We start from the raw sequence: 14,187 nt of genomic DNA, 5'->3' as shown, positions 1-14,187 counted from the left end.
CACACACCCCCAGACACTCACGCTAGTGGAATTTCACCACTTATGGATACTCGAACCCTTGACCAGGTGTTGAAACTCCTGAGAGTCTACCACCCGAGCAAGAGTAAGGATCCAGTAAAGAAGCTCCATGCCACTACAACAAATTTGGCCTTTCTCGGCGATCACAACCGCCAGTAAAGATCCAAAAAACCACCGGTCAGGCAAGCGCCGGTAAAGGTTGTGTCGGTAAATGATTTACCGGTGGCCAGTAGCCTTTACTGGCACTTTTGTGGGACGCCCCTAAATCGTAAGTTTTTACTAAACTACCCGAAAAAGGTCAAAGGCTACGTATAAAATCCGTAGCTAAATACATATGGCTCGGTTTGTCCAAGCATGACAATAACCCTTGGAACCATAGCATTAGATTTAAAGATATAGCTACGAATATAATCCGTAGGTATAGAAGTTATGGCTACCGCTAATCCGTAGCCATTTCCTCTGTAACGAAATGAACATACAGCTACGGATAATATTTGTACAAACTCAATATTCAAGTACACTCCACAAAGGTTTGAATACTTCACGTGAGTAATAACCAATGAGTGAATGTCCAAACTGAACTAACTCATATTGAACACCTATTCGGGAGAAATAAAGTGTAAACTTATCAAATAAGGAAAGAATAATTTAAACTTTCATAATCTTATGCAAATGATCCCGCCATACTCTCGGAATCATTATGAAAAAAGACACTTTTGATTCAGTGATTTCGCCATAGGCAGCATGCTCCTTTGCTACAGCAACCAATTGAGCAGTTATGCTGGCTTTTAATCCTGGAAGAACTGCCCTGATGTGCTGTACCAAAATCTGCAAATAAAATTAAAAGTGTAAGGTAGTTTGAAACAGAGTAACAGATTCATGTTAATGTTCAGAAGTAAGCACACGCATTGCTATATGGAATTACTTAAAGTGCATCACCAATTAATTTAAGGAAATTCAAAGAAAATTTGCATTTCCTCAATCCATATGAGACAATCCAACAAAAGGCTACACAGAGTGATATGAAAGAAGCATAAAGTAGCAGCACAGTATTGGCTTTAACTTCAAGAAAATCATAGTCCATAGCTAGTTATTTAGACTCAATTTAGAACTTGAGCAAGTATCAACTAGACATGGCTCTAACTTCAAGAAAATCGTAGTCCATAGCTAACAGGGAATTTAAAGATTGATAGAAATGAAATAAACAGTTGCACAGTTACGATTGCAGAACTCATCAAAAACATATTAATTTTCAGAAGGAAAGCTACATGCATTAGGGCATTTGGAAATGCCACCGAAGTTACCTTAGAAGCAAATCTGTTAATACCATGCCTAGCGATGCTGTATGTACTCCAACCTTGGATCGCTTGCACTCCTTCAAAGCGATGCTTAGAGTTGCCTTAGACCACACTTGGTCGAACCATAGCTACAAATTCAAAGAATATAAAGAACAGATTAAATATATAGATCGGAACAGAAACAAAGATCATTCTGAAAGAAAAGGAAAATACCCTTTTTGAGGAAAATGCCATAAAGTATAGAAACAAAGATCATCAAGCTTTTTAAAGGAAAAGTAAAATGCTACAAAAGAAAACAGTTTTTTGCATGTTAATTTATTGTCACAATCAGCAAAATAATATCGCATTTATAGAAAACATTTTCTTTTCCACAAAACTTTTGAATTCCACCAATAAAACACATTCTTCAATAACAAGCAATACAAGGTGTGGTCCACCGAGTTTGTTGACTACACCTTTCTTCATAAACAAGCCATCCAAATGTGCGGTTCATCTATTCCAACGCAACAGTCTGGGCCTCACATGAGCCAAATTTGGGCTGAAAACAGGCTTGGGCCTGAATTTCAGGTCCACTGGAAAAACCTGGGCCCCATTTCAATACATAGATTTCATTTGTAGGTATATAAGAATTGGGAGATTTTTGTAGTTTTAATTACCTTCAGCTTCTTTGAAATTGCATAGTAATGGCTATACACAGGAACCCAAAAGACATGCTCTCTACTTTCAGGTGTCCCATCTACTGGGAACACTTCTTCTGGTTGATACCAAACACTATTCAAGAGGCTTCCATATGAGGACATTTTGTTATCAACGGCTGTGATGTAATCAGAAAAATTCAGGTGTCCGATTTCCCTTGTGTAGTCCCCATTTTTCCTCAAAGCCCAGCTCATTATTAGGCCCATCTCCGTACTTCAGGCCAATAGAAAGATAAAGATCATGCTCATTCTGGATATAGATTGTAAAACCCTAAATTCTATCCACACCAAAATAGTATTTTTGCTAAGTAATGTAGAACAGATGGAGGATGACTATATGGATGGCCAGGATTGAAAGAAATCAGACTAGAAGGCTTGTGCTAGGGTAAAACAGCCAAAACACACATTTTCCAGGTCAGACCTATTATGGCTATAGCAAATCAAAAAAATGATTGTGTGTTTTTTTTTTTTTTTTTTTGTTCTTTCTTAGGTCATGTCATCATACACAACCCAAACTTGGTTTGTAATGGAACCATGGATGTAGAGATTGGGGAGTTAGTTTGAGGATATATATATATATATATATATATATATATATATATATATATATATATGATACATTATTCTCTACTTCTTAAAGCTCTATTTTCTTCCCAAGGTTATCAGATTTGACAATCTTCCATATTAGTGATAAACTAATAGATTCTATTCTGTTAGTTAATTTATTTCCTGTGATATTCACTTCATTTGAAGCCAATGCATAATCAAACTCATTGTAAATAAATAGTAAAAAATGTGAAAATAGAAAATAAGTCTAACACGTCGCTACATGTCATGTTGGGGAAAAAAAAGAAGCAATGGCAGTAATTACAACAGATGAGCCATATGCTTTTGTTCCAAACTTGATACTTCAAGTACCATGGACCTGATCTTTTTCTTTAATTTTTTCTATACCATACTTAAAATTTCAGTATTTATTCATATGTCATATGTGTTCAATTTGTCAAGTCGATTCATCCAGAGTGCCTGAGTCAATTCACAAAAGATCAAGTGACCAAAATCATGCTTACCTGAACAAACTTAAATTTCAACCAATAGGCATCAATAGCCTCTGTAGCCTCTCACTCTAACCAATGGCTAAGAAATACAGATATTAAAACCTTTCTGCAAACATCTGTAAGAAATACAGCTAATACATTCAAAGTAAAAAAGCTCCAAACAAACAATGCCTTGGCCGACACAAATCAAGTGAAACACAAACCTGATGTATCTCTAACTGACAAATAATATCAACATCCTCTTGACCACCCTTGATTGAAATGTACGATGACATGCAAACTCCTATGCATTATGCACTAAAAATTTCTCATGAAAACTACGATGACATGCAAACTCCTATGCATTATGCACTAAAAATTTCTCATGAAAACTGATAGCCACAAGCATCAACCAGAAATGAGCAAGAAATCATAAGAAAAAAAGAGAGAGATAATCAGAGTTATCTTCTACAGAAATGCATTCCATTTTCATGTCAAAGTCAACCAATGAAAAAAAGAAGAGATCAAGCTACTAAATTAGATTTCATAATAAAAAGTAGAGTTAATAAAAGAGATGCATCCATCAAGTTAACATTGGTGAGTTCACTCATCAAGTTAACAAAGCAATCCCCAGATAGGCGTAAAGGCTATACTCACATGCCAAACAACTCTAACAGTCTGCGTCGCCAACAACTGAAGAAATTCAGGTTTCTTCCCTTTCTGAATGAGACTTTCATACACATCTAAATTACAACACAAAAAGGTAAGATTGCATGGAGTAACTACAGACTACAAGATTTCTGGATACTTGAATCCTGGTATTTAGATAGATATTCGTGAAGTCATTGGTATTGATTGTAAAACAAAATAGACACTACTTTATTCGTACTGCAAACAAAGTTTAGGGCACTGAAAATATCTTGTAGTGTCGTGACTGCAAAAGAGACAGAGTGAATCAGCAAATATTCTTTGGCATTTTCAAAAGCATGTTGTGTAAAAGTCTTGGGCATGGTGCTAGATTTTTTGCTCTCTCTTCTTTCTCCTCTCAAATGCCTTAGAGCTTCCAATCCCTTCCATTGATCAAGGCGAGAGCTCTGCCTTCCCACGAGAGTTGTGCTCATCCATGCAGACCTTTCTTTTTTTTGGATGATGTCTAACTTAGCTAATTTCCACTCACTGAAAATTCCACAAAGACAAGTCATGATTTGCAAACTATGCACAAGCACCAAGAAAGAAACCAAAATATAATATAATGCTTACTGCGGGAAAACACACAAAAAATAAAAATAAAAATTTAATCACATTATTCTGGTCTAGCTGTCACGCCTCAAACCCGGAGATCGGACTTATAGGAACCTCGATTGCCGGATCCGGTGCCGACAGCCTCCATAGTGCCCATTCTCGGCTCCCTGCGCCCATATGCCAGATTCCGATCCTGTGATCCTACAATGAGGATTTTCCAACGTACATTTATCCCGTAAGAAGCATAACCACAAGTTTACCCAAATCACAAAGGCAACATCATAATCATATATCCACTAATATAAATAGTTGAATACAGTGCTGAAAGGGAAATACATATGTCAAAAATCAAAGCTCCAAAGGTCCGCTGCATGCTCCAAACTCAACGCTGTTGCAACCTAACGCCACCTGCACGCAACTATCATGCATAAGCTTATAAAAAGCTTAGTGGATGGTGAAAGTGTGTGCATATTATAAGTGCCAAGTAAGCAATATCAGAGTAATCAGAGTAAGCGGAAATACTGACAGGCCCATAAATCATACAATATCAGAATAATGCGAAAACATGTTAATAGGCCCATAAATACCATCAGCTTTATCCAGGCTATGTGATGCAAAAATAACCAATATCATATACTAAGGAAGCAATGTAAATCAACTATGCAATGTAAAGACAGTAAGCCTAATACTATGTGCTGAGGATGCAATGCAATATGCAATGCGAATGAAATGACCAAACCGGAGTGTGAAGTTGGGATGATAATACGTAGTATCGCAGGCTACGGGGTCCATCATAAAGGACTTCTATCCAAACCACTCTCATACCTAAATTTGGATAGTCAGACTCAATGTGGTAAACTCCTAATTTCAAGTTAGTCGCACGCCCAACCGAAATCCTAGCCATGCGAAGGTACACAACAATTAGTTATGCACCACCAGCCCGAGTGGATAGTGAATGAAATGAATGCATAAGTATGCAACTCCTACTCAATAAGTTCACATATCAGTACGGTTCCTCTATAGGAAATCACCGGGGTCTATTACACTCCAAACCAAATTGCCGCCCCATCGCGCGCAACAAGGTGAGTAGAAGAGACCTCACTATCCGCCAGCCAATATTGAGTCTGGCTCATCGATAGCGGACCTATTCCTCGAGCTAGTCAAACTCAGCCTAGCATTGCCCTCTCCTCTCAGGCAGGTAAGGCCGTACCTCCTTCCAATCGACCACGACACAGTGGGAGACGCGGCCTAACGGTATGCGGCCCTCATGCGCTCATGCATCCACTCAGTCTAGATGTTGGAGCAACCTCTGAAACCAAGAGGGTTTAGAAACTTTTACCCAGGGATATCTATAACACCTCATGTAGAACAGATTTTCGGTATCCCATTTGGTCATTCATGATATGCCTGTGGAGGCTACGACCCTGATGTCGCTAGGGCGTACGGTAATCACAGCACACAATGCAAGATGCATGAGTCATACAATCCAGTCATGCATCAACCTACGCATACCGTGCGCTCATGTGAGACAATCTCCGCCTATCAGGGAGTCTCATAACAACATGCCCAATGACGTATGCAATGGTCAACCACATCTCATAACAAACATGCAGATGAGGCGTATAGGCATGTCTCATGATGCTATGCTATCGCATACTCATAATCGGTATCAATAACCGGCACCAATAATCGGCCTCGACAATGTGGACATTTAACCAACATTGGCCCTAAGGAGTGGCCCATATAGAGCCTAACATATAATGGACCCATGGCCTTACACAAGGGCCTAATATACAACACCATGGGCCTCACTCAAGAGCTTAATACACAACACGATAGGCCTCTCACATAGGCCTAATATACATCACAATGGGCTCCATTGCCTGACCCTCAAATGCATCACAATAAGCCTCCTCATATTCATCACATTAGGCCTTAAACACGGGCTGAATACACATCACAATGGGCCTCAAATATGGGCCGCATATACATTATATGGGTCTCGACAATCGGCCTCGACAATCGCAATCGGTCTCAACAATCGAAATCGAGCTCAACAATCAGAATTGGCCTCGACAATCGAAATCGGCGTATACAATCAGCCTCAACAAATCGAAATCGGCCTTGATATTCAGCCTCAACAATCGGAATCGGCCTATACAATTGGCCTCAATAAATCAGAATTGGCCTCAATACTCGGTCTCGACAATCGGAATCGGCCTCGACAAATTGGGATCGGCCTCAATACTCGGCCTCGACAATTAGAATCGGCCTATACAATCGGCCTCGACAATCGGAATCGGCCTCGATACTCGGCTTTGACAATCGAAATCGGTCTCGATACTCAGCCTCGACAATCGAAATCGGCCTATACAATCGGCTTCGACAATCAGAATCGGCCTCGATCCTTGGCCTCGACAATCGGAATCGGCCTATACAATCGGCATCGACAATCGAAATCGGCCTCCATGGCCTCGCCGATCGGAATTGGCCTATACAATCAGCCTCGATAAATTGGAATTGGCCTCAATACTCGGCCTTGACAAATTGAAATCGGCCTCGATACTTGGCCTTGACAATCGGAATCAGCGTATACAATCGGCATCGATAATCAGAATCGGCCTCGATACTCGTCCTCAACAATCGGAATCGGCCTATACAATCGGCTTCGACAATCGGAATCGGCCTCAATCCTCGGCCTCGACAATCGAAATTGGCATATAAACAAGGTGAGAACTATAGATGAACAACCAATCAACCATAATATAAAGATCGGCCCTCGGCCGTGGTTATATCAAATTCGATAGCACGAAACCATCCGTCTATGGCGAATAGGGCCCACTTATTTGGGTTAACCCACTAAAAGAATGATGAAAATGGGTCTACCAAGGCCTAAAGGAAGGTCACAATGAGGACATTCAACCATCATTGCCCATTAATGTGGACATTTAACTGACATCGCTCCCAATGAGTGGTTCACATAAAGCCATACGTATAGTGGGCCCATGGCCCCACGCAAGGGCCTAACATTCATCGCCATGGGCCTCACTCATGGGCCACATATGTATCACATTGGGCCTCACCCATGGGCCTTGAATACATCATAATGGGCCTCGCCCATGGGCCTTGAATACATCACAATGGGCCCTACCCATAGGCCTCAGATTCAAGCAGGTGGGCCCCATCATATGTGCCTTAAATACAAGGCAGGTGGGTCCTATCACATGGGCCTCAAATATACATTACAGGTGGGCCTTAATATACATCACAGGTGAGCCTCAAATGGGCTTGGACCACTTCAAAAAAAATCATTTCACTAATTGTAGGTGTAACATGTGTATCACTGTACACGGTCATTCCCTAGGGCACATGGCCCACTAATGATGATCAACACGGTCGAAACATTGTCCCGGTAAATCAGCACTATCCATACATTACCCAGGTAAATCAACATCGTCCAAACGTTGTCCAGCACCGTCCAGCTCAATCTGGACTGTGTGGATGAAAGAAATATATCATGGTAGTGTCCATGCTGGCAAAGCAGGTGAACGGCTTGGATAGAACACTTACATCTGAAGTGGGTCCCATGTGGGGCCCTCATAATATTATAATATTAATAATACATGTATATATATATATATATCTTATTTTATTTTGTTATTGCTTAAACGTCGAGGGTCTGGACATCTATTGACGGTCGGCCATATAGCATGCTTGGTGGGTCCCACGGCTAGCGTACATCACGGTGGGTCCCACCCTCCCTGATGGACGGTGTGGATTACAAAACATAAATCACGGTGTGGCCCACATGGCAATACAGATGGACGGCTTGGATGAATCAGATGGACGGCATGGGATGATATACTTACATCATGGCAGGCTGGCCCACCGTCCCATGGTTGGTATGGATGAACATACATCGCAGTGGAGTCCAGGTGAGGTGCTGCTGCTGCACGTGCAGCAGCAGCTGACAGCGGCTGCTGGCTCGTCATCAAACGGATGAACGGTGGGGAAATACCTCGAGGTGGGCCCCACAACAATCGTATAGCCGTGTGAGGTACACCGACCAATCCGTCCAGCAGGTGGGTCCCACATGGGCCCACCACGGTGCATATATATAAAATAATATAGATTATTAATTTTAAAAGAGGTCTAGCGTCCAGGGAGAGGGTTGGATTAACAGATGATCTGGATTACGAAATCCATGCATCAAGAGGGTAGGCCCACCGTCCAGCCCATCTGGACGGTAGGATTAAAACCTGTACATCATAAGGGGGGCCACAGGTGTACAGTTGAGATGTAACACATCTCATGTGGACCCCACACGTGCTGAAAAGAATGCAGCAGTAGTTGCTGCTGGTGTGAGGCGCGCACACCACCAGTCCGTTACCAATAGGGGTGGGTCCCACGTGGGGCCCACCATATATATATTTATATATTTTATTAAAATAATGTATAATCATTAAAATAATGGATATTTTATTTTATTTGTTAGCTGTTTAGTACACCCCCACTGTCAGTTCACACTTCAACGTTAGCCACGTCCAGCGTCCCTGGACGCTGGATGGACGGTGTGGATGTCTATGCATTTAAGATGGGTCCCATGCGTGGGGCCCACGGCTGGTGGGTCCCACCATTCTGCTATGTGGACTGTGTGGATATCTCACATAATCAAGATGGGTCCACGTCAATGTGGCCCACCCGTTTGGGATCAAGCTCATATTTATGTTTTCCCATATCTGAACGATGTAGATCCAACACGTCCATTAGGTGGGTCCCATGAAGGTGGACGACACGGATAAGATGCATACATCACAGTGGGTCCACGATTGGTGTGGATCTAATCCATTCTTCAAGGTGGGCCTCAATAGGAAAAAGAGAGAGAGAAAGAGAGAAAGAGAGAGAATCGGTTGGTGGAGGGACCCCACCACTATGGGTCCCTCTTTGATACAACAAATACATCAAGATGGGTCCCACATATGTGGTCCCTCAAATCACAAATCAAATAAATAAAATCACCCACCTTTGGATCTCCACCTCCTTCCGCCAATGTATCCTAGCGCTCCAAGGGAACAATTTCAACGGTTGAGATGGACTTTGGATGGTGGGATTGGGTGGTAGGAAGGTGGGCCACACATGGTTTCTCTCTTGGGGAGCTTGGATGTCCATGGCTAGCAATGGGAATGAAGGAGAAGAGAGAGAGTGGTTGTAAGGAGAGAGAAAGGGATGGGTGATGGAGTGATGGGATATGTACTTGATATGTGAAGTGATTGATGTGTACTTGATTGATGGGACATGTCGTAGAGATTCTCTCAGAATTCGCACGTACAGCGTTTTCCTCGAACTGAACGCGGGCCCATATCTCCTGGCCAGGGTATCAAACCGGTGCGTGAGACGCAGCATCGGAACCGCGACGACGGCGCGGTCGCTAGGGTACAAGTTTTGAGTTGAGCTGACTCTGATATATGGGACACGACTTATGATTGCGTGCGAATACCAATAACAGATCGCAGGTTACTAGAATTCGACCGGGAGGACCGCGGAAGCTTACGGAACAGTACGGGGTAGGATACGGGTCTTACACTAGCTGTCTACACAAGTAAATTTGCCTGTGATGTACTACGGGCTGTGCACTTCTTTAAATGGATCATCTGTTTACCAAATGATATTTCAATCAATAAATATGGGTAAACTAACCACATGATGCAGGACAATTAACCACTTGCTCTAAAAGCTCGAACTGTTAAAGTATGGCGAATTAATACATTTATCTCATAGCCTAGGCCCCACATCTCATGGGTTAGGACCTTGGTCGAACCCCCGTCGTGGACCCTAAATCACATGGGCTGCCTATCCCGAGTGTGTCCTCGCATCCCATGGGCTACCCCACTCAAGCCCAGTTTGAAATGTACATTAATCACCCCCGGTGAGGAGTCTCAAACACGAGACCTCCCCCGTGAGCCCCAAATGACATGGGTCACCTACCCCGAGTGTGTCCTCGCATCCCACGGGCTACCCCACTCAAGCTCAGTGTGAAAATGCCCCTGCATTACCACAGTTCAAGATCCATAAACAACAAATCAGCAAATAAACTTACAAAGATCAAATAAGATCTCAAACATCTTTTATTAAAAGAAAGGCATAATAAAATCATAGAAATCACAAATAAAGGAGTTGACTTCCTTGGGACACGCCTGGTATACGGATGTTTTTCCATTGATCTCATTACGTTATCCAGGATTCCGAGATTCTTTTGACAATAGTTACATCCTTTGAAAGGTAGGAAATGAACCATTTGACATAAAAAAGAATGTTGACAAATGCACTGCATCGAAACATCTTCATCATAAACTATAAGAAAAGATGACAAGGATTGCTACAATACATAAACCATAGAAATCAACTAACATATCATCTTTCCGTAAGGAATCGTGATCCAGTTGAGGTACTACTAGAGTAGCATTCAAGATCTATGCAACAACTACTGCATCTATTATATGAGGGTGGAGAAAGGTTGTGAGTTCGACAAGGGAAAACACAAAATGAAAGAACACATGAAAAATTACAATTTTAATCCACAAAGCAACAATGTTAAATATAACAATATGAAGGCCATTTCTTACCTGTTTCACTTTACCGCCATTTTCACATCCATCTCTAGCCATGACTATTTTAACTGCTACTGCATCAACATTCGCCTTTCATAAGATCAAGAATAGAAATTATACTTGGTTTTACTCAAGCTTGTACTTGTACACTTGGAGCATCTTACAAATTGAATATGATAACAGATCCTTAATGTATAAAATCAAGCAAGAGACACCTTAACAATGGCTTACTAGTTGATGTCGAAGCACTTGGTCATTTCCATAGCAGGCAAAATGGCATTCCCCCTAGCTATGGAGAAGTAGACATCAAACCCAATCTTCTTGGATGAACCCAAATGGTTTTCTTTTCATGAGAGGCAAGTCGTAACATTGTTGCACCATCCTCCTCCCTAAGAGAGTAAAAGGAACATGATTTTAATTATGCAACATTTGCACCTACTCGAAAATTGAATTAAATAGACCTCCACAGATGAAATACACAAGAAATTCAAACTGAGAGAGAGAGAGAGAGAGAGAGAGAGAGAGAGAGAGAGAGTTCTGCAGCTCTTTGTTCGAATTTGAAAATTCTCTATCTTTCTTTTATTTAAGAAGAGCACAAAATTCAATAGGACATGCAGCAAACAAATGATATATCCAAATACATATATGAACCCTCAACCATTCTAATTCAAAATACATATATGCATGAAAAATGAGGAGCTTTGCTAAATACAATGCCCACATGCACCTGTTACAGACGGGCACATGCATGTGGGATATCGAGTTGTGCTCCAGCCACGTGGGTGATGTGGGTCCCACCACAAAAATCTACTAGCCCAGAGAAGAGGTCGTCTGCTCATCGGGCTAGCCACATGTGTGTATTGAATGTGGACCTTATGAGTTGATATGCCTAATACTTAGGCCAGTTTATCCGCATTGTAAGCTCCATTTGATGTATAATTCAGATGTCCCACTACTAGAACTTAGAATCATGAAGATGTCATTACAGGTATCCAGAAAAATGTCGCAAACAAATCAGTAGTCGATGCCCGCCCCTCAGTAGAATTACAAAGTTTGTTGCTGAGTCAACTCAGCACTTTCGGGTTTAGGAATTTTGGTTTAAGAATTTTGCTGAGTTTGTTGCTGAGTTAACTCATCACTTTCGGGTTAAACTGCAAGTGGTTCGAGCCCGCGTACAATGAGTGCACCACTGGAACCGGGTCATAGTCGTTGTATCCTGGAGGTCGATTGCTCTGGAAACTTGTTGCATTTGGGACGCTGTCCAAGAGGAGCAAATTTGATTTCAAGCCGAGTGACTCACGTCACGCCTTGACTAAATTTAATAAGTCCTCTTTCTCAATTTTTTTTTTTAAAGTTTTAGATTTTTAATAGTCTATTTAATTCAACCAAATATTCCAACAATCTTAAAATCGAATTGTTAAATTACATAGATTATGGCTACCATAATAGTAAATGCTTCTGCTGAGTTAGTCAAAATCGAACCGTTCGCTGGACAATGCTTTAAACGATGGAAACAGAAACTGATGTTCGCACTGACCACCCTTAAAGTTTCATACATATTATCTGAATAATTTACTATAAATCCAGCAAATCAAATTAAAGTAACAGATGAAAATAATTGTAAAAATTATATTATAAATTTTTTATCCAACGAATTATATGACGTGTATGTTTCTTACGAATCTGCTAAAGTCATATAGACCGCTTTAGAAAAGAAATAAGTTTTGGAAGATGCAGGTGCTAAGAAACATGCAATCATTAATTTCCTTCATTATGAAATGACAGACAACAAACCTATCACAAATTAGATTTATGATTTTCAAAATCTAGTTCATGAACTGTCGACTGAAGGAATTAAGTTGGATGAAGCGTTTCTGTTAGGAGCACTAATAGAAAAGCTACTGCCCTCCTGAAAAGAATATAAGAATAAAATGAAACATAAAAAGAATGGTGTTTCTTTAGAAATTACTATCGTACGCATACGAATAAAGGAGGCCAATAGAATCAGGGACCAAAAAGGAAATGGAAATGAGATAGATTTAAAGGCGAATCTTGTGGAATCAAGTCGGGACAATAATAATAAGAAAAATGGCAAATGTCCTAACTGTGACAAACCTAGATATTATACAAATAAATGTAGGCTAAAAAAAAGAATGCAAACAATCAATTCAAAAAAAAGAGAAATTGTTACAACTATGAAAAGCCTGGGCATCACATTAAAACCTGTAGGCTTAAGAAAAAAAAATAAGCCGCCGGCTAATCTTACAGAAACAACAAATGAGTCTGGCATGGTAATAGCTGTGGTGTTAGAAGTTTTCCTTATAAATAACTTGGAGTGGTTATTAGACACTGATGTAACTAGGCACGTGTGCAAAGATCGTAGCATATTTACCTCTTACCAAGTATTAGGAGATGATGAACATGTGTTCATGGGTAATGCTAAAACATCTCCAATTGTAGGAAAAGGGAAAATACTTTTGAAACTTACTTCTAGAAAGACTCTAATGTTAAATGATTTCCTACATGTGCCTAACATTAGAAGAAACTTGGTCTCTGGTTCGCTCCTCAATAAGTATGGTGTCAAGTTAGTATTTGATTCAGATAAGCTTATAATGACTAAGAATGGAACTTTTGTTCGTAAGTGATACTGTAGTGATGGTTTATTCATTATAAATGTATTCAATAATAATAATAATAAGACATTCAGTTCTGTTTATATCGTTGAATCCTTTTATCTATGGCATAATAGATTATGTCATATGAATGTAGTATCTTTGAAGAAAATAAAAAGATTAGATTTATTACCTAATATATCTAATAACGAATTCGATAAATGTGAAACATGCATATAATCAAAATTTATTAGAAAACCCTTTAAACGAATAGAATGATCCTCTGTTCTATTAGAGTTGATACATAGTGGCTTAGGTGATTTTAAAAATCACATGTCTAGAGGTGAAAAAAGATATTACATAACTTTTGTAGATGACTACTCTAGGTTCGCTAGAGTCTATCGGTTAAGGAACAAAGATGAAGCTTTATATGCCTTTTTAAGTATAAAATTGAAGTTGAAAATCATTTAAATATAAAAATTAAAAGACTTAGAACAGATAGAGGAGGTGAGTATGAATCTTCTCAATTTAGAAAATTATGTAAAAAGAGTGGAATAGTTCACGAAATTACAGCTCCTTATACACTAGAACAAAATGGAATAGTAGAACGTAAGAATAGAACTCTTAAGAAGATGATGAATACTATATTAAATAGTTCATGCTTACCCTCAAATATA

At 40.1% G+C, this 14,187-nt stretch overlaps 1 long non-coding RNA gene across 1 annotated transcript; it reads right to left on the bottom strand.

The window, feature by feature from the left end:
• Window positions 1–619: 619 nt before the first annotated feature.
• Window positions 620–11,797, bottom strand: LOC131240113 (uncharacterized). Its single transcript, XR_009168624.1, has 4 exons — window positions 10,914–11,797; window positions 1,530–2,261; window positions 1,323–1,444; window positions 620–846 (listed from the first exon to the last, which is right to left on the bottom strand). It is a non-coding gene; the product is annotated as an uncharacterized LOC131240113 (long non-coding RNA).
• Between the last annotated feature and the right edge of the window lie 2,390 nt (window positions 11,798–14,187).

This window comes from Magnolia sinica, chromosome 3 (assembly GCF_029962835.1).
Source record: "Magnolia sinica isolate HGM2019 chromosome 3, MsV1, whole genome shotgun sequence".
Classification (NCBI taxonomy): Eukaryota; Viridiplantae; Streptophyta; class Magnoliopsida; order Magnoliales; family Magnoliaceae; genus Magnolia; species Magnolia sinica.
This window is presented reverse-complemented; position numbering and strand designations above follow the sequence as displayed.